General features: G+C 44.9%; 1 long non-coding RNA gene across 1 annotated transcript in view; it reads right to left on the minus strand.

Annotated features, from left to right (window-relative positions):
- Positions 1–2,497: 2,497 nt before the first annotated feature.
- LOC146862931 (uncharacterized) overlaps positions 2,498–26,821 on the minus strand; it is a 320,288-nt gene continuing 295,964 nt past the window's right edge. The window contains exon 3 of the long non-coding RNA XR_014978531.1: positions 2,498–2,588. This is a non-coding gene — a long non-coding RNA (uncharacterized LOC146862931). The remainder of the gene's footprint in view (positions 2,589–26,821) is intronic.

Here is a 26,821-nt window from a genome sequence, read left to right on the forward strand (position 1 = left end):
ACAGGCAGGTATGAAACTGATCAATTCAGCAACTGGTAGCCAACGTGCAAGTGATGATAGGCTCGGCAGCTGTGTTTATCTGTCGCAACACATGTAGCCCTGTTCAAATGGCACCACATCTTTATGCTTGGGCTCTGCCTCTCCTTCAATTGAGATAATCAGGTCAGTCATTGGTATTGTGAAATTTGAATGCAGGGCTCACTTGTTTGGTCTAAAAGGTATATTTAGACAGGTAAGGCGCCACCAGAATGTCACTCTTCATGGCGTTCGTGGTGCTATGCCCTTCACCATATTTACACACATCACTTTGCTGGAAAGGGTGTGCAATGGGAGTTGCTGTGGGAGTTCTACAGCAACACCCATTACTTTTTGATGCAGCCCCAGATTTACAAGGATGGGTAAATCAGAGGCAGTGGCAGCACCTAATGCCATGCAATAGCAGGCGTTAGAATGGCAAAATGAGGAGAACTACTTTCATTTCTCCTAGTGTTTGCTGATTTTGCAGAATGCAGCACACATAGAGGTAAAAAATTGCCATTATTGCTTGTTTATGTGAAGGAAGGGACATCTTCCTGTACTATAACAATCATTCCCTGAAATGCAGGCACATTTGCATTATGGTGCAAGGGTACCTTCGTTGACGCTACGCAGCTAATTTAAGCGCTAGCGCTACAGAAAACACACGGGTGCACCGTATTCTTGTAAATATGACTTATCCCTGCATTTTGGAAATGTCGAAGCACGGCGCTGCCAAATGTGGCACAGCTCTACGCTCTGACATTTCTTTGTAAATATTCCCATAAGTGTCATCTGTATTTGTGAAAGATAGAGCCACATTGGCATGGCTGCGATGTCCATTGTGAGACCACTTTCATATTCCGATTTGTGGATGCTAAAATTATGTGATCCAGGGTTATTTTGTTCCTTCAGTCACAAACACTTCCATTTGAGTATTGCTGGTGTAAGGACTGAAATATAAGCTTGAATGCTAGAGGAGCAAGGCCAGAGTGTATATGTACAAGTCATAAAGGCTATGTGAAAGCAAAGAGCACTGAGGAACAGGCGATGCCAAACGTCTTGACTGAAAAGTGAGGAAAGGGGAGCAGAATATTCTATGTTGAATCCCAGAAAAAAAAATCCTCTTCTACTGCACTACACCTGATACTTGCCTCAACAGGTGACTGATCAATATATTTTGGTCGATAACATGGATTTCTGCTTAAAGATCGAACACACTAAAGACTGTGACTCAGTCTCTATCCAACACCATATACCAGTCATCTATTGCAGTTACCAAAACTGACCCTATCCTCCTAACCAGTGCTTAATTTGTTCAAAAATAAGTGGCAGGGAACTGGACAGGAGACCATTGCAGATTGCACGACATATCGCCCGTTCCATGCTGCCACTGGTAATAACAACACAACTACTAACTATCAAATTAAGCACTGCTCCTAACTGATCAGAACCCAGCCTGTTGCTGGATTCAGGTACGGTCAATAAAGTGACCCAGTTGAGCTATGCCTTTATAGATTAAAAACAAAGCCAAAGTGGAGCCAGGATTAGGGATGAGCATAGAAGGGACCTCAGGAATGAGGGAGGCTTGTTTTTAGGTAAACGTGGGTTGCTATGCCCTGTTAAGAGCATGATCCACCAAAAAAGAGCTACCCGGGCTAAACTGAGCATGAGAACAGTCGAGCACAAGTTCACAAGGAAGATCATGCTTTCTCCTCATAGGGTTTCAAAATATAGAATAAGGGCAGATTGATGACTGCAGCAGGAATATTCACCTCTGCTTTAGGGAGGATAGGTGTGGCGCAGTGGCTAGAAGGGCTAACTCCGGGTCGAGGGTCCCATGGTTGGAACCCCGGCGCCGGTGGCAGCTCAGCTCAGCTCAGCATCGTGTGACTCTGGGCAATAACTCAATTAACCTGCCCGACGGCTCCCAATGCCTTGAAACCCTTAGGGGGTGATATGTTTGCGGCTTTACAAATACAAAATATATATATAATTATACAATAATGTGAGCTGAACTGGCAATATTGGGAATGGTAGTCAAGAGCTCGGAAAGTGTTTTCCAATTAGGAATTCCTGTTGCCAGAGTATAAAGAACAAATAAATTAGCTAAACTCCCAGAATAGCTGCTTTGGAGGACTGCGGTCAGTGTGATACAAGGAGAGTAACAATCTTACTTTCTGTTTTCAGTTTAAACGTAGGCAGTGTTTTGTAGTTTTGTGTTTTTTTAGCATTAAGAAGTACATCATGTAAGGTAGAATGAAAAATTTCCTAGCTATCGTAACGGAAAGTTTCAATTCTATTAAGGACTCGGAGGCGAGGATTATGCTAACACTTTCTATGCTTTATTGCATAGCAGCCATTTTAAAACTTAAACTTAGACCACATTTCCCAAGCTCCCTTGGGAAAAAGGTCAAGAACAAAACAAAGAAGGGGCCAACATATCACTCAGTCCATTATGGCCAATCACAGTCCTGGAATCCTCTCCTCGTCCTCGCTGCCCTGCTCATCCTCTTTCTTTGCGACCAAGCGCCTTCTTCCAGTTCAAGTGTCCTGTTTCCCGGAATCTGATCCTGGAAAAAACCAAAGAACACATGAGGACCGAAGCCCAGAGAGGACAAGCAAGTCAGCTACCAAAGGACACAATGCAAAAACTGTAAATTAGCAGAACATGCCAAACTAACAAACCCTCAATAGGTTTAACATCAACGTCAGAATACTGCATTAGGGAAAAGCAAAACCATACTGCAGATACAATAAAGATCCAAGGAAAGCACATACTTACTCTCAACGGGGGTTAATCTCTCGGAGATCTGCAGTGGGATAATCCTCGCCTCTGGGTCCTTAATAGAATTGAAACTTTCCATTACAATAGCTAGGAAATTTTTCATTCTATGTCAGGTCCGGAGTCTTTGGATTATGCTGCTTCAAAGCTTACTTACAAACAAATGGGCCATATCAATGACCGGCTTAAAATAGAATTGTTTAAAAGTGGAGTCTGAGGACCAGTCTGCCGCATTCATCATATCCTCTAAACAAGCTCCCAAAGAAAAAGCTTTCGAGGCCATAGCGCCTCTTGCCGAGTGAGCCCCAAATTCCCGTAGGTTAATGCCTGATTCCTGCATAACCCAACGCAGCCAATATGCGATAGTGGGTGATGAAACTGCCTTGTGTGGCTTTTTAAGCGCAATTAAGAGCTGAAGCTCCCCAGGAGGACGGAGCTCCTCAGACATCTCCTCATACTCCTTCAGGCAACGCACCACACACAGCTTAGGAGAGTCTGGGAAACTCTGGGTACTCAATAGTCCGTGTATGCATCTTAGTCCTGCAACTAACAGTGAAAGAAACCCCCGAAGGAGAGAAGATTCTGCCCGTGATATCCAGCGCTCGCCCGTCCGAAACTCTGCGGCATGAAATCAAACAAAGCAGCATCGCCAACTTCGCAGACAGTTTCTTGCGGGAAAGAAATTAGTTGTGCTGCCATGAAAGAAACAGATTAAGCACTCCGTTGATATCCCAGAGCTCCGAGTACCTGGGTTCCGGTGGAAGCGAAAAACAGAGACCTCTCAAGAGCCTGCAAACAAAGGGATGGTCTCCCACAGGTTTTCCATCCAGTGGGGAATGCCCCGCTGAGATCGCCGAATGGAAGGTATTGACCGACCGGTAAGCAAAACCTTGCTGAGCTAGGTGTGCCAAAAAATTCAAAACGTGGACCACGTCGGCTCCCACGGGATCACAACCCCGTCGCACACACCAACTACACCATCTTGTCCAGGCCGAACGATAACGCTTGATGGTACTATCTGACCAAGCCCTGGACAAGAGGTTCTCAGCGAACTGCGAAAGGCCCGGGAGCGACCATCGTCCCCTGTAATCCTCCATGCCATGAGGCGGAGAGAACCTTCGAGAACAATCTGATGAGGAACTCCGTCGGGATTGAGGAGAAGCTCTGGAAAGTGGGGGAGTGGGATTGGAGAATCCCAAGAAAGTTCCAGAAGAACAGGAAACGACACTTGAGACCTCCAATTGGGGGTGAAGGGGACAATGCGGGCTCTTTGTCGCCGGATCTGGGCAGACACCCATGTGATCATGGGGAAAGGAGGGAACGCATACGGTTCCTCCTGCATCCAATCTTACAGGAACACATCCGTGGCCGACGCCAGGGGATCCGGCCTCCAGCTGAAGAAACCAGGAAGCTGGTGATCCAACTTGGAAGCAAAAAGATCCACAGAAAAAGGACCCCAAAGGTCCTGCACCCGAGAAAAAACATCCGGATGCAACTTCCACAGACTGGAATCCCTGAAATGGCGCGACTGCCAGTCGGCCACCAGATTCTCCCGACTTGGGAGATATTCCGCCATCAACGAGATCCGATTGTCGAAGCAAAACTGCCAGAGATTCGCTGCCAGGTCCGAAAGCACCTTTGAATGAGTACTTCCTAGGTGGTTTATATACCTGACCGCCGAGACGTTGTCCATCTTGAAAAGGACACAAGACTGGACTTTTCCCTTAGTCCAACAACGCACGGCGAAAGAGCCTGCCAAAAGCTCCAGGCAGTTGATATGAAGTCCTTGTTCCTGTAGTGACCACGAACCGCCTGTGGAGAAGTCTCTGCACCTGGTGCCCCAGCCCGACCTGCTCGCGTCTGACTCTATGACCAGGTCTGGGGCAGACCCAAAGATCGCTCTCCCGTTCCATGCTTCCATGTGGGAGAGCCATCACCTAATCTTTTCTACAGCTTCCCCCATAAGGGAGACTGGATGGGAGTAAGGGAGCCCTTTCCGTAAGTGCTTGGCTTTGAGCCGATGCAAGGCCCGATAGTGAAGGGGCCCCGGAAAGATAGCCTGGATCGAGGCTGACAACAATCCTACAATGCGCACTATCTGCTGCAGGAGAACCGTGCCTTTGGCCAAAGTCTTCCGGACTTCGTGGCAAATTTTTACCACCTTCCGCAAGGGAAGACTGAGAATCGCCATCGTAGAGTCTACCACGAAACCTAGAAAGGTGACGCGCTGGGCTGGAACTAAGAGGAACTTTTTGGCGTTGATGACAAAACCTAAGCTCTCTAATAGAGTTACGGCCTGCTGCAGCTGGTCCCGAAGCGTTCCTGGATCTTGGGCCAACAAGAGCATATGGTCCAAGTAAACAATGAGGCACGTACCTCTCGCCCTGAGGTATTCCACCACCGGTTTGAGAACCTTGGTGAAGAACCAGGGGGTGGAGGCGAGCCCGAAAGGAAGGGTGGTGAAGTGGTACGCCTGACCGTGCCAGAGGGACTGCAGAAACTTCCTGTAAGGAGGGAAAATAGGGATGGCTAAGTAAGCATCTTTTAAATCCAACCGGGCTATCCAATCTGCTGGCCAGAGCACATCCCGAAGGAGGTGTATACCCTCCATCTTGAAATGGCGGTAAACCAGCCATTCGTTGAAATTGTGCAGATTGAGAACCGGACATTGCCCCCCCCCCCCCTCTCCGTCTTGTCCACAACAAACATGTTGCTGAGGAAACCGCAAGGATCCAAGACTGTGCGCCAAACAGCACCTTTGTCTAAGAGAGCGGAGATTTCCATGTCTATCAGGACCTCTTCGGACCAGGAAAACCGAATGGGGTTGGGCGTGAAGGTCTGCCTGGGTTCACCGCAGATATCTATCTGAAACCCTTGCACAGTCTGCAGGACCCAAGCGTCGCACGTGAGCGAGCCCACACATTCAGAAAGTGGGCCAAGCAACCCCCCACTCTCACCACAGAAAGGGAAGAAACACTTACTGGTATTAGCGGCGTTGTCCCCGCTGCGGAAACCTCTTCCCCTGGAACGTCTACCGCGGGACGGGTAAAAGATGGAGTACCGTGCCTGCGTTTGGTACTGGCCTTGTCTGGAGCCTTGTCCTCTGGAAGAGTTGGAGTTGTGGGCCTGGCCGGTCGAGCGGCCCCTGCCTCGACTGGCCCCACGGAAAACCCGTGAGGAAAAGACCTTTTTGATAGAAGATTGGGCCCTATATAACGAGGTGAAAGTATTAATGAACTTCCCTAATTCTTTTATGAACGGTTCCCCGAACAAAGCTCCCTGAGCAACTGCTCCAGCCTCCGAATCTGCCAAATCCCCCAACTTTGGGTCCACCTTCATCAGAAATGACCTCCTGCGTTCTGTTGAGAGCGCACAGTTTGCGTTGCCTAAGAATATTATCGCTCTTTGCGCCCACCCAGAGAGGGCCTCAGGCAAAATCAGGGCTCCCGAATTCTTGGCACCCTCAGCCATATCTAATATCATAGTCAGAGTTTATCCTGGCACGCCCTCCAGAAACGGTCTATCCCTTTCTTGGGGTCCTTGATAAATTTAGCGAGAAAAGTCGCCATTCTCGAGTCAAGCTCAGGTGTTTGTGCAACTTTCCTGTCAAGAGAGGGGTGAGGGCATTCGGACCGCAGGTGACTGTGAGCCTCCTTGCCCATCGGCGTGCGGATCCTACTGGCCACATAACCGGCCACCTTAACAGAAGGCGTCCATTCTAAGGACTGTGGATGCATCAAGATTTCTGGGTCTAACATGACTGAACCCCCCAGCAGGAGCCTGAGTGCCCGAGGGGGGCGGTGATGTGGTGGGATGCCACAGTCCAGAAGGACCCGGCTCATCATCTGTATCCCCATGGTCATCATCACCCGTGTCCGGAGCGGGGCTGGACGGATCAGCTGGCGCTATAGGGGAAGGAGGGATTACAGGAGGGGGTTGCGGAGCGCTGTGGGCCCTAAAGCCTCACGCAGATGCTCAAAGGCATCTTGATCAACACCATCCACCCTGGGACGTTTTGCGGGTAACGGATCGCTATTAGGGACCACTTTCTGGGTAGAGGGCGCAGGTGGGGTCCACTGAGCACAGAACTACTCGAGTTTCCTGCAAAGGTGGTCCTCCATGGAGCCCATGACTTCTACTAGGGTGCGGTAGATAGAGGAGTCCACCGCGTCATAGAAATCATCATCCCATGGTAAATTGTCAAGGGGATCCTTACCCCCAGTTATTGTCTCCCGGAAAAAAAACAGTAGCACCCCCTACAGTCTACTGACTGGGATCAATTTGCTGGGGACCAGTGTAATTCACAGGGTAGAACCTTCAGTAAATGAAAGAGGATCAGAAGAGCCTCAGGGACACCAACACTTGAGCAGGGAGAACACACAAAATCAGCCCTGGGACTTGTCCCTCCAGGCCCCAATTCAGCCTGAAATCGTGTGCCTGAATTGCTGAAAGCAAAATATACACCCACCGGGCATCAAAGAAAAAACCACACACACCAACTCGAAATTCGAGCGTTCTGAGGCACGAGCCAAGCTCTACAGACCCTCAAAGAGTGTGTCAGTCTCCAGGGGACGTGAAGGCAGACAGGCAATGGCGGGCCGAATGCAAGAAATGTCGCTAGAAATTCCGCGTGTTCCATTGCCAGCGAGAAGAGCTGTCGAGTTGAAACCTCGCGACAGCGCCTCTAGCGGTCGGGGGTGCAAACCACGCCTTCCAAGCCCTACCGGCAGCGGAGCCGCATAAGCTCAAAACCGGACCCGCGGGACCGCGAGGAAAGACACAATGAGCCGCACACATGCCACACTAAGAGGCATGGGGACAGCGGGAGCGCGTTGAAGCTCCCACTCGACCAGGCCGATTACTTCAAGCCTGAATTGAGACGCCGCAACGCGCTAAGGCTGCACTAACAATCTTGACAACATGGCAAAAGGCATAAACAATGCGCAAGCACAAGAGACAGGCGCGGGACGCGGAAAGCAGTCCCGGGGCCGCCTTTGCAATAGATAACGGCCAAAACAATCAAGAGAAAAAAGGAAACACTCATCTCAGGCTGCTGAGCAGCAAAGAAAGAGGATGAGCAGGGCAGCGAGGACGGACTAGGAGAGGGTCCGTGGACTGTGATTGGCCATAATGGACTGAGGGATATGTTGGTCCCTTCTTTGTTTTGTTCTTGACCTTTTTGCCAAGGGTGTTTGGGAAATGTGGTCTAAGTTTAAGTTTTAAAATGGCTGCTGTGCAATAAAGCATAGAAGGTGTTAGCATAATCCGAAGCCTCCGGTCCTGACAGAATTTCTTTTTGCAACTGCTTTCCTGATGATGTCTAGCAACACAATGGCAACACAACTTTAGTGGGTTGTTGCATTATGCTTTGCACGCAGATTGTATCTATTGCATGTAATTGTTTGCAAAACATTTAACAATTATTCGCTAGATGTTTTCAGTACTTGTTGTAGGTACTTGCTTGCAAAACCTTTTTTAACAAATCGATAGATGTTTTGCTTACCTGTCCTTTTTATTATAGTATTTGATAGCTGCTCATTTGTAACCTATTTATTACATTTAAACATTATTTATCAGATGTATTTGCTTTATTGAGATTTTCAACCTATTTACTTTATATATTTAATGATATATTTAATGGCTTGTCATTTTAGTCTATTTAGTATGTGTAATTGCTTGCTGGTCAATTTGACTATTATATATTTTTACTTGTTTGTTATTTTCATTTACTTGCTTAACATTTTGTGTAGATTATGTATTCTCTGTATCAAATCCTTGCAGCTGCTGTTCATTGTTTTAATTTGAAAATAATACAATGTGTTTAAACACAAAGAATCCATGATGGAAAAGGTAAACAAAAGAGCTTCTTTGTTGTGGCTTCAACTGAGCATAATTTAGACCTGCAGGGACATACTTCCATGACTATACTGAGATTTTAGCTAAAGGAGTAAGTACTGTGCTAGAAGAGAGTTGATGAACAAAGATTTGCATGCCAGAATATCGAGCATAAAAATATTGTGCTACTAAAATATTGTGCTTGTAATTATAGATTTACTTTTCTTTACTTCACATCCACGTACCATGAATAAAATATATATTGTCGAGGAACATAGATGTGGAGCTAAGTATAGTACATGTATAGTCACATACATAGACTTACCTTTACAAAAATGTTGTTGTCGAGATTCCTGCTACAATATTTTTGCAGCACAATATCTAGGGCCGATATTTAAGTAGCATTAAAAATAATTAAAGAAATGGTTACCTAACTGATAAAAAAAAGAAGAAAGACCCAGCCTTTTCCATTCTCTTGGTCAAATTAGTAGAATTCCTTACTATCAAGAACACTACAAATAGCTTCTTAATAGCAGTCCAGTTCTAAAATTGTCACTAATATTTGAGGAGAGCTCACATGTCTCTAAGGGGCATATTAACAAGGGACGGCAATAAATATCGCAAAGCGCGCTTAGCGCTTGCATATTTATCGCCGGCTATCTCTGGCATTTATCGCCTGGTTAGCGCGTTATCAACAACGTGCATCACCCAGGCGATAAAAATTCCAGATATAGTGTGGATATCGCCGTTTTCCATGGTGGAAAACGCCGATATCCTAGATGATAGGGCTTGTGGTCTTAGCCACAGAATCCACCCCCATGTTAAGTCTGTCTTAATCAGGAATTTAACAGACGTTAAATTCCTGCGTTAAGGCATACTTAACGCGATTTAAATAATCGCTACCCTTCCTTGTTGATATCGCGAATATTTTCCCTGGTTTGTTTCACCGCCACACCTACTTTGCATCTCATTAGCGATGCAAAGTTAGGCGTGCTGGAAACGGGTGCTAAGTCAGCAAAACACGCGACAGCGTGTATTTGCTGATAAGGTGATAAAATTATCACCGCTATTCAGCCGAAAACGGCCACAAAAGCGGCGATAATTTTATAGCGCCGCCTTGTTATCATGCCCCTAAGTTGTCAAGAGATAATGACAGAAGGCGTAGTTGTGGGCTCGGTTTAAGGAGCTGATTTTGAAGCTTCGATTTGCCCGGCCACTTTTAACACACAGTACAAATAATGCACAAAGGACTTGGAAGAAGACTCCATAGCTGCAGTTGCACAAATAGTAGGCATCCAGAGACAGAAAGGGAAGAGGACCTTGCCCTACAGAAAGCGATAATCACAGATCCCTATTGAAAGCCTAGTGTAGAGAAAATCACAACAAAGGGTCTGCGGATATGGAACCTTTACTGTACCAGAATTCTAAATCTGGCCATTGACCTATATAAAGGGTGAACACCACATTGACCACTAACTTCCCACGATCACCAGTAGAAATACAGGGCTAAATCAATACACCTTCATTTCTCACTTCACACCTCCAAATTTTAATAGCAGAGAGATGAGCATACAAGCCAGACAGAAATCTGTTCAAGATGACTGGGATGGAGCCATAAGAGAAGCGGTATCCTGATGACCATAAAAGAAGAGGCGTAATCACCCATTCTTTTCTTGACTAAATACATCCTGTTCCCTCGCAGGTGAAACTGTCATTTACTCTATCGCAGATTAATGTACTTCATATGCACTAGTCTTTAAGGCTGATGTAGATGAGCAGGACAGGAAGGCACAACGGATAACTCGCCTCTTTAAAGTTAGATAGTGTTAGGTGTCAATTGCTTAATAATTACATTCGTTTTTCTTCATGTAGACTGATCCTTGTCCTATTCACCTCCTTTTTGCACCCAATGACCTTTGGAGATTGGGTTACAGGTTGAGGGGGGTGGAATTCTACTCAAGCAGCAACCACAATTCTCTGTTAGGATGAAGTCACAAGCAAAACCTAAATTAAGCTGTGCTCAACCCTCTGGTAGCTTGGCACAAAGCAGGGGCAACATATAAAGGATTTATGCAACACTTCAAACAGTAATAAAGTGGGAACACAGCACAACACAAGGGAAAATCCCACATCAATTTAGGAAAATAGAGTAAAGTGTAGTACATTATTTAACACCAAAATGACAAAAATCAAATAAGTGAACAGGAGAAATGCCATTTTGAAGTTTGAAGCAAAAGCAGAGCCTAGAAGCACAAAGTGGCAACTGTGGTTATATGGTCACACCAGATAGGGACAAAGTCACAAGTTCAGGCCGACCACGAAGGAGTGGGGCCGGATACAGGGCCAAGGTTAGACCTGCTAAACAAAATACCTTAAATCATGAATGCAGAGTGTTGCAAGAGCCTGCGTCGAGGATGCATTGCGTGGCAGCTGTTCTGAGGAGCAGCTAGGCTGCATTGTGAGGTCTTACATCATCATTGAGGAAGGCATTGACAAGAGGCTTTAGAGATGCAAAGTCCTGCATCGAAGATGCATTGCCCACCGGCAATTCCAATGCAGCTGCGTGGCTGTGATGCAGGTCCTGCATCGTCATCAAGGATGACGTTGACGAGGGGCTTGCGATGCGAAGAAATGTGTTGAGGATGTGTCATGCTGTGGCAGTTCCTATGAAACTGTAGTCTGTGATGCAAAGTCGTGCATCAGGGATGCGATGTGCAGTGGCAATTCTGAAACGGAGTTGTGAGGAGATGCATCGAGCTAAGTCCATTCTGCCCAAATGACCACAGCTGGGCTGGCAGTGCACCTTCAGGCCTACTTCCAAAGGTCAAGTACTGGGGAGGCACCACTCGGGGGCAAGACTCACAGCAGACTGAGTCTGATCAGGAGGCCAATCAACTAGCCCTTGAAGTCACTTTGGTGGTCCCGACTTCAAGATGCAGGCCCAGTACTTTCACTCAGGCAGCAGGGCAACAGATACGCAGTCTGATAGACCTGAAATACTTAGGGTGATCTTCCCTCTAACGTTTTGCCTACCTCCTCCACTTTTCTGACCTCATTTATGCTGACTTGAGGACTCAGTGCATATTACCACTGCTAACCAGTACTAAAGTGCTTGTGCTCTTTCGCCGAAACATGGTAAAATTGTAATATATATTTCAAGAGGTGGCAGTTTGCACTCCAATTTGTTCCAAAAGTTTCAAACAATTTAATAATGCTCACAAGTGATGAGTTTGGTGTGCAATATGGTAATATTGGCTCATCCTCAATTGGTATATTTAATTTACTAATAAGTCACAAGTAAAGTGCGCTACATGTGCCCATGGCCTGTAAGTTAAATGCTTTTAGAGGTTCCACGTGCTATACACAGAAACAGTAAGTGGATGTGTGATTTCAAGTCACTTTACTTTGAGACAAGGGCAAGTTAATCAATAAACATGCCCTTTGTATTCATTAATACATTATTACACATAATTGTTGCATTTACATATGTCTAAAAAAGAAGAACAACACTCATTTTTGGCTTTATTCCAATGTACAACAACAAGCATCAAACAGAATGGTGACAACGTAGCACTACTCTCGGTGATCTAACTGGTACAGTCAACTCAATACACTACATCAGTGAAAGTGCTTAACATAAATGCAAAAATACAAAAAATTATTTGAACAAATACAGGTGCATAAAGAACACACTATTGTCAACAATTGGTCGTACGGCCAGTCCTATAATTTATAGCCAGAGGGTTATACTCATTTTGACCCTCTTGATGTGAACAAAGGGGTTTCTAGAGCATCTAATATGGCAAGGATTGGTAATTCAGAAAAGTCTTAATCACTGTCCATACTGATGCAGCTACAAATAAATTCCCAATTCGTATCGCTGACACATTTCAAACCCCTAGTTATTGAGGGCGCTCATCAGGAAAAGGGCAAGTAGGGTTCTTTTTTATCTGATAAAGTGTGAAACACAGTGTTAGCTGCCATCTAACACCTCTATATGTTCAACAATATGAACTCATATGGCTTGAGTATTTAAATGTTTAATTGGAAACATGTTGCAAAAATAAGGCTGCAGCTTATAACTTAGATCAATTTCTTGGTCACATTTTGAGAGTGTCCTCAGTCTGAAAATGACAAAGGGAAAGATGTTGGAATTAGTATGATCACTCAGCTGGGGGCATTAGCCAATTCATAAAAAGCAGTGTTCCACAGTAAGAGAATTGTGGGGCTATTCGAAGGGGCCAGAGTTATCAAAAATTGCACAGTTGCCGGCAGAGAAGAATTAATATATATTACGCCAAACATATGTTTGCAAGACTCCTATTCTAAACCTGAGTCGAGCGCGACCCATTCCTCAGAACCAATTGGAGATGAGAGCTATTTGTGTCGCATGTTATTAGAAAATCTTGATGTACGAAGGGGTCATGTTAGATTCATTCCCCTAAGTTGTTAATCCTGATAATTGTGACAAGCTTACTTTGGAACTGGACTGCAAGGACCTTCGTTGTGCTTCGGGCAATTCACAATGTAGGTGGCCTCAATTTTTCTGGAAAATTTAGGCAGGCCTGAATAATCAATTAAAAAAACAGCAGCAGAGCCGGAAACAAACAGATGTGTCAACTCATGAGACCTTGAGGAGACTATGCGACAATCCTGCTGCACGCAGCGGAGGAGTTGTGTCAAATTAGGTCAGTATGGGGAGTGATGCATCGATACTTTCTGACAGTTCCGGTCCGCCAGCGATGCGTCAGGAAAACTTGCTGATCAAGTGCGATGCGTGGAAATCTGGGATGCGTCGGTGATCGATGTGGTGGCGTCGACCAGCGCTGCGTTGGTTCGCTTCAGCCATGATCCCTTGATGTGTCGATTCTTGCAGTGGCGACAGGCGCTGCGTCGGTTTTCGCCGCGGCACAGCGATTCATAGAAATTCTTCTAACGCCATGGAGATGTGTCGGAAAAACAGCCACAAGAAGAGCGTTGCGTCAATTTTTGCAGTTCTTCAAGTTTCTTCTTTCTTCTAGCACAACAACAACAACCTCCAGAGGCCCAAACTGGCACAGGTATCTCCTGGAAGGTCCGAACTCACAGCAGCAGGGTTCAGGTGAGCTGGGGAGGAAGTCTTTGTGCCCCTGAGTCTTCAGAACAGCAGGCCAGCACGCACAAGCCCTAGGAGATCTCATTCAAGCAGGGGACACAGCACACAGCAAAGTCATTCTCCTTTCCTTGGCAGAAACAGCAACTGCAGGCCAACCCCACACAGAACAGGGGCAGTTTGTGTTCTCAGTCTCTCCAGCTCTTCTCCTTGGCAAAAGGTCCTCTTGATTTCCAGGAATGATCTAAAAGTCTGGGGTCTGGGCCCCAATATTTATACTACAAAAGCCTTTGTTCTTAGGTGGCTGGCAGAGAAGCCCTGTGCTCAGTTAGAACCTGTTCTGTCCTCTCTGGTGCAGGAGGTGGAGAAAGCATTGTGGAAGGCATTGTGGAAGGCAGATCAGGCCCATTGACGTGAAAGGAAATCTCCTCCCCCTACTCTAATTGCAGTCCAGGTCTATTCAGCCAAGCCCTGACCCATCCAGACTCTCTAGAGCCACTGCACATCCCCAGCCCCTGTCACTCCAAAGCCAGACAGTCAATACACATCCTGGCAGAGGCACACTGGATGGCTAAGAAAGAAAATACCTACTTTCTAAAAGTGGTATTTTCAAACACAGAATGGGAAACTCACCCTCACTAAAAGATGCATTCTAACATTCTAAGTCCAGGCATACTAAACTTTATTTTCCTACCTTGTTTCCAGGGGTAGTTATGCTTATAAGATGAATGCAAACACCTCATTCTATCCTACAGGAACAGGTAGCCTTGCAATAGTGAAAAACTAAATTGGCAGTAGTTCACTGTGAGGACATGCCACACACACCAGAGCATGTCTTACCTTTCACATACACTGCTCCCTTCCCACAAGGGTACCTTGGGCCTACCCTAGGGGTGACTCACATATAGGAAAAGGGAAGGTTAGGGCCTGGCAAGTGGGTGCACTTGCCAGGTCAACATGGCAGTTAACAAACCGCGCGCAGGCACTGCAGTGGCAGGACTGAAACATCTTTTCAGGGCTACTCATGTGGGTGGCACAATCAGTGCTGCAGGCCCACTAGCAGCATTTTATTTACCAGCCCTGGTACACTTAGTGCACTTTACTAGTGACCTACTTAGTAAATCAAATATGCTAATCAGGGAGAACCAATCATAATAACAATTTACACAGGGAGAACTTGCACTTTGACACTGATCATCAGTGGAAAAGTGCCCAAAGCATCTAAGCCACAAAAACAAAATACAGCACAGTATCAAAAATACAGGAGGTAGAGGCAAAAAGTCAGAGGAAACCACGCCAAGGATGCCAGGTCTGACACCATATAACACGATCAAAGAGAATCACAGACCACCATCACTTCTATACATGACAAAATGCACATGTTAATTACACAACCTAAAATTATAGTGAAGATATTTATAAATTCTTATTAATGTCTATACAGCGCAGATGTGGGGGACCGCAATGCAGTTAGAAGGGATATTCTGGCACAGGGGGTGATCTCGGAAAAAAAATCAAGTCGGTATTCTGAATTACTGTACAATAAAACACTAGAAGATGACAGTCTACCATGGAACTTTTGAAGACTTACCAAAACTAAGGGATCATCCATGCTTTACAATGCTTTTAAAAAGGCAGACGAAACAGGAAGACTTAGACCTGAGGACAGTGAGGTGATCATTTATAAGATATTAGCAAAGAAATTAGTAAATCACCTCGACATCGCCAAACCTAGCCTACTGAAAGACTCACTAGGGGTCTTAGTGTAGGTAAGGACACCCAAAAACAACATTTACTACTAACTAATATGCTATTGAGTTTAAATAGGGCTCAGTGTTGGAATTCACCCTTTTCACAGGGTTTCCCCAAACTTTTTGCTCCTATTTTTAGGACCCTGTTTTCGTTGGCTATAGGGTTCTGGGCACTTTAACACTGCTGATCATTGTTAAAGTACATATGCTTGCTCTCTGTATAAATTGCGATATAATTGGTTATTCATGATTGGCATATTTGAATTACTGGTAAGTCCCTAGTAGAGTACACGGTTTATGCCAGGACCTGTAAATCAAATGCTCCTAGTGGGCTTGCAGCACTGGTTATGCCACCTACATGAGTAGCCCGGTAAATGTGTCTCAGACCTTACTCTGCACTGTCTGCGCGTGCAGTTGTTAATTGCCAAGTGTACCCACTTGCCAGGCCCAAACCTTCCCTTTCCGTACATGCAAGGCACCCCTAAGGTAGGCCTAAGGTACCCCCATGGGCAGGGTGCAGTGTTTGGGAAAGGTTGAAATGTACTGGTGTGGGTGACATGTCCTGATAATGAAATACTGGCAATTTCGTTTTCACTGTTGAAAGGTTCTGTCCCATTGGCTAGCATTGGAGTTGCTTTGTAACATCTTAAAAGTATAACTTTCCATAGAGACAAGATAGAGAAATTGAGTGTATGCTCTCTGGACTCAGAATTTAATAATGCACCTTTTGGTAAAGGTGTTTTTTAAATTCTATGTTTGAAAATGACATTTTTAGAAAGTGGGCATGTGTGCCTCTGGCTGTTTGTGTATTCAGCATCTGTTTTTGGAGGGACAGGAGCTGGTGATATGCATTTATTTTAGACAGTCAATGTGGGGGTCGAGGTGTGCCCTGCCTTGCCTCGGCGACTCATAGCTGGGCTCAATAAACTTGGTCTGCATTTAGAATGGAGGGAGCAGTTTCGCTTGCACCTGGATAGGGTGTGTCACCTTTTCACAATGCTGTCTCCACCCCCTGTGGTCATGCTGCACCCACCAGGCAGCACAGGACTAGTTAGGGCTGGGTTCAGGGACCCTAGCAATAAGAATAATGGAAGGACTGTGTGAGGAGCACTGCCTTTTCTGAGTGAGAGGTGGGTTGGCCTGCAGTTGCTGCTTCTGTCTATAGTGGGAGACAAAGAATTACTCTTGTTGCCCTGCTGCGGTATCCTGCTTGTAAAGGAAATATCTAAGGGCTTGGGAGTGCTGGCCCCCTGTTGTAAGTCTCAGGAATATAAAAGTCTTCATGGGAAAGATCCTTGCTGGATCTAAAGGTGAACTGCCTGGAGCAGGAAAAAGGACTGGACTGTCCTAAAGTTCCAAACAGCTCATGGTGAGCGCTGTACACACCCTCTTAAGGAGAAGGCAGCTTCTTGGTGTACCAGAAAGCACATGGTAAGTGCTTTTTTGGGCACTCTAAGATATAGCGCATTCCTGCTCCCCCTCTGCACTGGTGCACTTGTGGCTTCCAAGTGCCAAAACAGGCACTTAGTGCAAGGGTTCCTGTGTTACAGCCAGGATTGTTTGTGTGCAGGAAGGCGTATTCCTTCCTGCACAAAAACTATCCTCTGAGGTTTGTTCTTCTTTTTATTTGTGCAATACAGCACACATAGAAAGAGGGGAAAAAACATGGTGTTACGCCCTCCCCTGGAAAGGCATTATATTTTGATGCATTCCCCCCAGGTTTAATAGTGTTAGTACATCTGGAAATCCACCAAAAACAGTGGTTGGATGCATGGGAACACCCACGCTCTACCCATGGAGCACCACCCCAGGGCAGAGGAATCCAAGGCAGTGCGTTGTGCTGCCTTGCGTAACTCCAGATTTACTATGGCACACAGAGCCACGCAAGCCCTCACTGTACAGTAAGCTGTATTCTAGTTCTCTCCTCATCAGATTCCATGCCCAGTGCATCACAAGATGCCCCCGATGATATACATATCTTCTTCTCTGTAAAACCCAGGGTTGCTTCGTGGATCTAGACAGACACTTTATGCAATACCTATAAAATAAAAATAACCCTTAGGGGTCTGAAACACACAGACTCAAATGAACTACCATTCTCTTTGTGTAGCAAGTACACATTCATCTACCTGCAGGTTACAAACCGGACACTACAGCAGACACTTCACCTGTGGAGCATCTGTTAGGATAGGTCCGTTTTCATGAAGTGCTTGACTTGCCGCTCATTTTGTTGCCAGGTTGATTTTCTCAAGTTATTTTTATACAACACTCTTCGATTATTGGATTTTAAAGAATGTTGTGTACTTTTTCTTTTCATGGACCAAGATGCTCCCCTGCAAGCACGAATCTCTTAATTCAACATAGGTAGCATCTTAGTTGGAAAAATAGCGTTGCAAAATGTCATTGAATTATCAAATATGAACGACATACAAAATGTTTGTCTTTATGATAAAAAAGACAAGGTTATTACTAAAATATTGCTGAAGGTAAAATGAAGCAGCGCTATCGTATAGTGCTTCTTTCCTCTACATTTTGAACAAGGGAATGTGATTCCACTGTTTATTATGGAGCCTGCTTTCCACTATCTTCAGAAATGCAATTAATATAAATGCAGTGACTGGATCAGGTGGGGGGCGTAGTACCTGTATTTTCCAAGTGAATATTATACATTGTAATGCAAGGACAGTTAGGGCGATTTCAAATGATATTTCCGCCTCCCCCGGTGGTTTGCTAAATATTTTCATCGAGTTCCACGTATGTATTTAAAGCATTCGGTATCTAGTGGAAATTAAATAATTGGTGCAAATACAGAGTTGTTGACATTTCAGGTTGGTTAAAGGGATGTTTGTGCAAGGTGCACAAATGAGTACCGCATGGTATCTCACTGCAGTTGTGGGTTGTGTAGAGCTGTAGCGAGTGCTTAAAATGTTTTTCTCGCTATTATTCTAAAACGCAAACTCTGGAGCTGGGATTCCACCTGCTGGTTAATTTGACACTATTGGAAAAATAACAGCCCAAATTTAGAACAAAAATATTTTACAACGAATAAAGGCTGGTAAACCGAGATTATGTTTTTCCCCTCATTTCACAGCTTCGAAGGTGCAAGCTCGCCATCTAGAGGCAAACTAACACAAACACGGTTTGTAGGGCTTCCTTCTTCTGAATTCCGCTTTCGAATACAAATTCTGTTTGTCTTTGAGTTCGAATTGCTTTCATTTTCAGAAAACAAGAAAATAATCCTATCACGGAATGCATTCTCTATAATGGCAACTAACTTTGTTTAGCTGTGCTCATATATTTCAGGTTGCGCTGACAAATATACCATAAATAGTCGTTATTTGTTTTGGACTAGATTTTATGTGCATTTTCCTGATTCCACATTCGAATATGGAAAACTGTGCGCAGCACTTCCTTCACTCTCATGTTAATGCTTTGAACGTCGAATATTAAAAATGCAAATATATTTGAAACAACAAGTGTGAGCACCTCGAAATTGGTTTGTGGAAAGGTGTTGTATTCTCACTGCACGATTTACTCAATTCAGCAGAATTGAAACCCTGGGATCCTGTCCCCGATTCTTAGTGCAGTAGTTCTTAATTTGTGTAAAAATAATTGCCCGGGCCCAATATATTGCATTTGCAGCTTTCAGCACCCACTCTTCCTCCCAGCGCTGCCAAATTCCAGTACCAATCACGATAACTTCTCACCATTACACTCCTACAAATGTGACAATATTCGTCGTCCCACTGCTAATTTAGCAGTGCACAAAACAAATAGAAAATGATAACATAACGTTATTATCATTTTATATCTCTTTGTGGAACTCGGAGCCATGTGGGGACGGGGCTGGGCTCCGTGACGCCAAACCAAGTGTGGAGTGGTTTGTACTACTTTAAGTGTACATGACGATTTGGCCCTCCCTTTAGGGCCGGCCAAACCGCTATGCGCACTTGGCATGTTCTCCATTGGGCTGTGTTGCAGAGTCCAGTGGAGAACATGCCCAGCCTTCCCAGGCACACCTGAGCATCCAAACAGGACGCTCAGACCAATCACGATGCTGCTCCTGCATAATGATTACAAAAATACAATTAGTTGTAAAATCACAGGAAGTTATGGAGGTCCTCTGTAGTATTGAGTCCTCCTGGGGCCTTACTGTCAAACTCAATTATCATGCGAGTTTCCAATTGCCTCAGCATGCGTTCTCTGTTGCCCCACGTCGCAATACAGGAATTGCATTTATCACATAGTAGGTCAGGCATTCAAGATTGGTATTGTGCTCAATCTTAAAATAACGTGCCACTGGATAAGTCCCGTGGTTATTTACAATCGCCCTTAAGTGTTGCAGTATGCGTACGTGCACTTGCAACTTGGTATTAGCAATATAGTTCAAGCCGCATGTACACGTAAGAAAATACACTGCATATTCAGTGCGGCAAGAATATTGGCCCTTAGTTGGTATACTCATGGGACTGAAAGGTGTATCATAATGGGTCTTATTGATCCCAAATTTGCAGGCTCTGCATGACGTGCATTTAAAGAATGACAACTGCCAAGGGGGGCGACTATCCTGCCCCCAGCTGCTGCACTGCTGAACTGAGGAAACTTTCCTCTGAGAATACGCTACATTTTAACCAAAGTATTCCATAGTAATCAATAGTAATCCAAAGGTATGTCATTGTCTGAGAATCCCAGTTATGCAATCTTTAGAAGTCACTCCAGAGACAGTGATGTCAGGTTAGAATGTTGTATTTAGCATTTTCAAATGTCTAATGCTGCCGTATGCTTAAACATAGACATGTGCTGTAAACATTCCTTCGAGCTGGCACTTGTAAAACAACCCAATGCATTTCGAACCGTAAATTCTTCGTCAGGGGTACTGTAACAAATCAAAAAGAACTGCATAAACAACCATGTTACATTGACGAGGTCTGAAAGTAGTACACAACTGGAGTGAAAAAATTAGAGTAAAAAAATTATCCCCAAATTTTACATGACCCCCCTCCATCTTTGTCCCCTCGTGATTATAACGAAGAATAACAAACACTGCAACAAAATGCGCGCATTCGGCGATTTTTTCAAAAAAAATGTTAATTAATTTTTTGCCCTTGGGGGTCCTTCTGAGACCCCCTGACAAAGGCTAGGGGGTCAGGAACTGTCCAGCCTGCCCCCTTTTCACATTATCCACCTTTGTTTTACACCCCCTCAGACTGCGAGAGAGAAAATGGCGGCCGCCGCTTCCTGGTTTCGACCGATTCGAATGTTTACTAAGATCTAACAGCCAATCAGAATCGCGCTCGCGCACGGCGGCGTGCGCGTACGGTAAGCGCACCGTAAGTGCACCGTAAGCTGCCACAGATATATATATTGATTTAAATGCTATTTTCTCAGGAACTACTGAACAGATTTACACCAGGCACTTCCTTGACCTGAGGACTACCTCTCTGCCAAATTTCAAGTAACTCTGTTCAGCCGTTCGGGCTGTAGCTGTGTCTAAAGGTCCTATGGAAAAATGCATGGGAAAAACGCGTTTTGGGACCCCCCTTTTTTCTCAGCCCCCGCTTGACGAATCCCCCGAGACTTTCAGGGTAGGAGCGGAGTGTAGCGCCCCACCTATTTTGAAAATTTCGCGAGGATTTGTCGACCGGCGCCAAAGTTATTCCAAATAGAATGTTGCGGTTTTCCTATGGAAACAGGGTCCTAACTATAACTACCTACTGGCGACCGCCAGTAGGTAATATATATATATATATATATATATATATATATATATATATATATACATATATATATATATATGTTACAGAACACATGGCCATTTGCACCTACATATAGAGTGGTAGTCTTTTTTCTATGCCTGCTACTAAAAGTGCTTGTCATTGCTGCGCCTAGTCATCAATGGATGACAAGATGTTTAACTACTTGCTGCAAAAGTGTTACATTTTTTTCCTTGTCGCTATGAACATAGTAAAGTCACTTTATGTCACTATAAATTGAATGCCTTTCACCTTAGTGCACTATATGATCAAGACCACAGGCTTGTGGTCGAAACCTGTCATCCTGACATGCTAAGACAATAATTCTTCCTTATTGCATCTTTAACTGGAGTCTGTGCCCTTGTCTGGCCCACTGTGGTCATTCGTTGGGATCCTGGTTTATATATATATATATATATATATATATATATATATATATATATATATATATATCAAACAAAGAAGGTTGCCCTCGGTGAAGGCGCCTCTAGCGCGGAGCAACACCTTTAATTGAAGACTGCAGAGTCGAAGTCTGTGGCTTACGGTCTTTTATTCAGAGCCCAATGCGTTTCAAACATGACTGTCCTTGATCACGGGCTAAAATGCAGAGCAACAACCAGCATCAGGATGGAACACCTGATATACTCCAAGTCCCGCCCCTGTGGGCGTATGCACAGCGTGCATGATGGTGCTTGTAGTTCCATCCATATTATTCCCCAGTGGGTTTTGGCGTGCCTGAAATAATTCAAAGTTTTACCCAGGTGGGTTGATCGTGAGCACACAGAAACTGCCACTCTGTGGATTCTTGTGTCATTCAACACGGACCTCTGCGCTCCTTTTGGCGAATTGGCTTCAATACGCAGGATCTGCAAAGCAGCAGGGCGCCTTCGCGGCCGGACCAGCCGCTCAAATCAAACAAAGAAGGTTGCCCTCGGTGAAGGCGCCTCTAGCGCGGAGCAACACCTTTAATTGAAGACTGCAGAGTCGAAGTCTGTGGCTTACGGTCTTTTATTCAGAGCCCAACGCGTTTCAAACATGACTGTCCTTGATCACGGGCTAAAATGCAGAGCAACAACCAGCATCAGGATGGAACACCTGATATACTCCAAGTCCCGCCCCTGTGGGCGTATGCACAGCGTGCATGATGGTGCTTGTAGTTCCATCCATATTATTCCCCAGTGGGTTTTGGCGTGCCTGAAATAATTCAAAGTTTTACCCACTGGGGAATAATATGGATGGAACTACAAGCACCATCATGCACGCTGTGCATACGCCCACAGGGGCGGGACTTGGAGTATATCAGGTGTTCCATCCTGATGCTGGTTGTTGCTCTGCATTTTAGCCCGTGATCAAGGACAGTCATGTTTGAAACGCGTTGGGCTCTGATAAAAAGACCGTAAGCCACAGACTTCGACTCTGCAGTCTTCAATTAAAGGTGTTGCTCCGCGCTAGAGGCGTCTTCACCGAGGGCAACCTTCTTTGTTTGATTTGAGCGGCTGGTCCGGCCGCGAAGGCGCCCTGCTGCTTTGCAGATCCTGCGTATTGAAGCCAATTCGCCAAAAGGAGCGCAGAGGTCCGTGTTGAATGACACAAGAATCAACAGAGTGGCAGTTTCTGTGTGCTCACGATCAACCCACCTGGGTAAAACTTTGAATTATTTCAGGCACGCCAAAACCCACTGGGGAATAATATGGATGGAACTACAAGCACCATCATGCACGCTGTGCATACGCCCACAGGGGCGGGACTTGGAGTATATCAGGTGTTCCATCCTGATGCTGGTTGTTGCTCTGCATTTTAGCCCGTGATCAAGGACAGTCATGTTTGAAACGCGTTGGGCTCTGAATAAAAGACCGTAAGCCACAGACTTCGACTCTGCAGTCTTCAATTAAAGGTGTTGCTCCGCGCTAGAGGCGCCTTCACCGAAGGCAACCTTCTTTGTTTGATATATATATATATATATATATATATATATATATATATATATATATATATTACATACTGGCGGTCGCCAGTAGGTACTTATACTTAGGACCTAGTTACTATAGGAAAATGGCAACATTCTATTCGCAATACCGTTGGCGCCGATTGATGAATCTTCGTGAAATTTTGGAAACTAATTCTTTGTTGAGATCAGCTCCTATGTTGAAAGTTTGGGGGTGATTCATCAAGGGGGGGCCGAGAAAAAAGGGGGTCCCAAAACGTGTTTTCTCCATGTTAATTTCCATAGGAAACTTTAGACAAGGCTACAGGTTGAACGGGTGAACGAAATGACCCCAAATTTGGCACGGAGAAGGGTCTTGGTCTAGATAGCACACTTTTGTTTATTTGGTGTACATTCGTTCAGTAGTTTTTGAGAAATATCTAAATTTACAGATATCGATATTTGGGAATTCTGCCATCTGATTGGCTGAGGCGTTATGAGCACGAGCTTGTTGCTGATTGGCTGAGAGCGGCGCGAGCGGTTGCAACTAGGAAGTGTTGGCCGCCATTTTGTGATTCTGTTGAAGCGAGTAAGGTGAAAAAAGGGGGGGAAAAGTGGGAAATAGGAGGGTAGGAGCACTATAACCTCTGTGGGGTTTTTAGGATGTGCTATAGAGGGGGTGCAAAGTGAAGTATTTACCCCTACCAGTGTGTAAGTGGTGGGCTACGGAAATTAAGTGAGGTATTGGGTAGAGTCTGATGCGGGTAAGGTGAGCTGGTGTGGGACTCGGGGATTAAAGCGTGAGCCCAAATTGTGTGTCTTATGCTGTGAAGTCATGTGCCGTGGTCGCTGCACTACAGTTGTGGAAGTAGTGTCTGGATGTGTTTATAACTACTAGGACAATCTACTGACCCGTGCTGGTATGAAAGTCCTGGGGTACCGAATATATGTGAGGTATTGTCTACAGTCTCATGTTGCTAAGCTGAGCTGCTGCCGGAGTCGAGGATTAAAGCGTGAGCCCAAACTGTGTGTCATATGCTGTGAAGTCATGTGCTCTGGCCGCTGTGCCACATCTGTGCAAGTAGTGTCAGCATGTAGTTATAGGTACTTGGATGAACTTTTGTTTAGAACATTGTAGCTTGTGTATGGTGCTTAGGTGGTGTTGTATAGGGAGTGCGAAGGTAAACCAATATGGTATTTGTAGAGCGCAAACTACTCACCCCTATGGGTGAGTAGAGCTGGGAATCAAAGCAAGAGGTCTGTGCTGCAAAGTGAGATGGTCTGGCCGCTGCGCCACAGCTGTGTGGAGAATACATTTTGGAAGGGTGCGGAAGTAGGCAGTATATGGCCCTAAAATAGGGGGCCTAAGTTGTAAGTTATAGGGTGGCTCTAAAAAGAGCCCTTGTGTTCATTAGTTGGAGCTACATATAAATGCGTATGCACAGCTTCATGTTATTCAGGAAAACTCGGTTTGCCTGATCTGTGAAGTGTACTCCATCACTTCTGTATATATCCGCCATATCAAAACGTATGTTTTTGTTGTATATGGACCCCATTTTTTGGTCTCTGAGATATGCAGAGACAGCTTTGTTTACTTTTTTCCGAGATTTTTCAATCTGAGGATAAAATTGTTTGGACCATTTCCACTTCTGTCTTTGGCATATATTGGAATATACAAAGACAGTTTGAGACAAAAGCAACATCAATTGTCCAAAGGTGTCCTTCATAAGCATTTCCAAATCTACCCCAGTCAATGTGCCTAGGTCATTTCCACCACAATGCACAATCATGAGGTCAGGGTGTTGGAGATGCAAACAGGTTTTAACCAAAGGCAACAATTGGTGCCACTTCAATCCTCTCTGTCCAAACCATTTCATGTCCACATTTTGTAAACCTAGGTCTAAGTCAATACGTCTCTGTTCTGCATACCTATTGCACCAGAAAATATAGCTATGTCATACGATCCACACTAGCATTTTACGTGTTGTAGAATGTTCTAGAAAGTGTGTTGATAGAGTACGTTGCATTTCTGACTTCGATGTGTACTTGAATATTAAAAAAACTATTTATATGGAAAAGTAGAAAGACAGTAATAGAAAGAATTTTTGACAGCTAAAAGAATCAAGAAACTATTGTAATTTGTTCTTGATTACCTACTGGCGGTCGACAGTTGGTAGTTATCACTGTTAAAGGTCTGAAAGTGCGGTGTTGCTCAGAGTGGCATGGTGGTGATATGATATGGTGCTACACTCGGGTATGAAACCGAGAGTCTAAACCGTGAGGTCATTGTTGTAAAGTGATGTGGTGTGGTGTTTGTAGCATACGTGTGCAAGTAGTGTTAGTAGGCGTTTACACCATACAGGGAGTGGGAAGCAAACTACTGACCGCTACTGTGTGTTGATAGTATACCGTAAGGGGGGAGCGAAGTAGTTACGCCTACCGGTGTGAAGACTTGGGGATGAAACCGAGCTGATTGCTGTAAAGTGATGGGCTCTGGGCGGTGTAGGATACTAGCCGCTGTAGTATAAGTGTGTAAGTAGTGTTAGTATGCGTTTATAGTATATAGGGAGTGGGAAGCAAACTACCCATCCCTACTGGTGTGAAGACTCGTGGATTAAACCGTGAGCCTAAATTGTGAGCTCATTGCTGTAAAGTGATGTGCTATGGGCGCTGTAGCATACTTGTGGAAGAAGTGTTAGTTTACGTTTATACAATATAGGGAGTGGGAAGTGAAAGTCTTACCCCTACCGGTGTCAAGACTCGTGGATGAAACTATGAGCTCATTGCAGTAAAGTCATGTGCTCTGTGTAGTATTCCATTGTAAGTCACAGTAGAATGTTAGTATGTAATTTTACTAGAATCTAAGGGGCATATTATCAAGGAATGGCGTTAAAATTATCGCTGCTTTAGCGGCAGGAAACTGCCGCTAAAACGGCGATAATGGTCTTGATAATATGCCGTAGAGAATTCAAATAGAAGCACATGTTAACACGAGAACATGGGCTTCTATTGGAATTCTCTACGGCATATTATCAAGCCCATTATCACAGTTTTAGCTGCAGTTTCCTGCCGCTAAAGCGGCAATAATTTTAACGCCATTCCTTGATAATATGGCCCTCAGTATGTAATGTTAGAATGTAGGGCTGTCATGAGGGGAACCTTGCGGAGTTTGTACACGGTGCTGGATTAGACGGTTGCTTTGCTGTCTGCTCCTGTTGGTGGTTGTTTCAGGTGTCTTGTTTTCTTGTAATAAATCTACTTATTGGATTCACTGCTGTCTGCCTCTTCACTACATAAATTTGGCGACGAGTGGGAGAAGGCAAAAAGAAGGCACCATTCAGCAATATTTCAAAATTGCTTGCGTTGTGCTGAAGACCCGTTTTGTTCGTGTATCTGCTTCTACTCATGCCAGGGTCGTCGGCTCATTGAACTATGTCATCCGACTTCTGGTAGGATTTATATTTTTAGATTTTGCACTTCCTCTGCTTCTTCACTACATTCTGGTCGCTGTACTACACGTGTGTAAGTAGTGTTAGTATGCGTTTATGCTAACAAATGCATCATGATAGTAGGGAGGGCGACCTCTCAGGCACAGCTCATACAATGTCCCGGGGTGTGCATTCGCTGGACATTTGTGTTTGCTATTAGAGGGTGGTGCATGGCTTC

Source organism: Triturus cristatus, chromosome 2_2 (genome assembly GCF_964204655.1).
Source record: "Triturus cristatus chromosome 2_2, aTriCri1.1, whole genome shotgun sequence".
NCBI classification, from domain to species: Eukaryota; Metazoa; Chordata; class Amphibia; order Caudata; family Salamandridae; genus Triturus; species Triturus cristatus.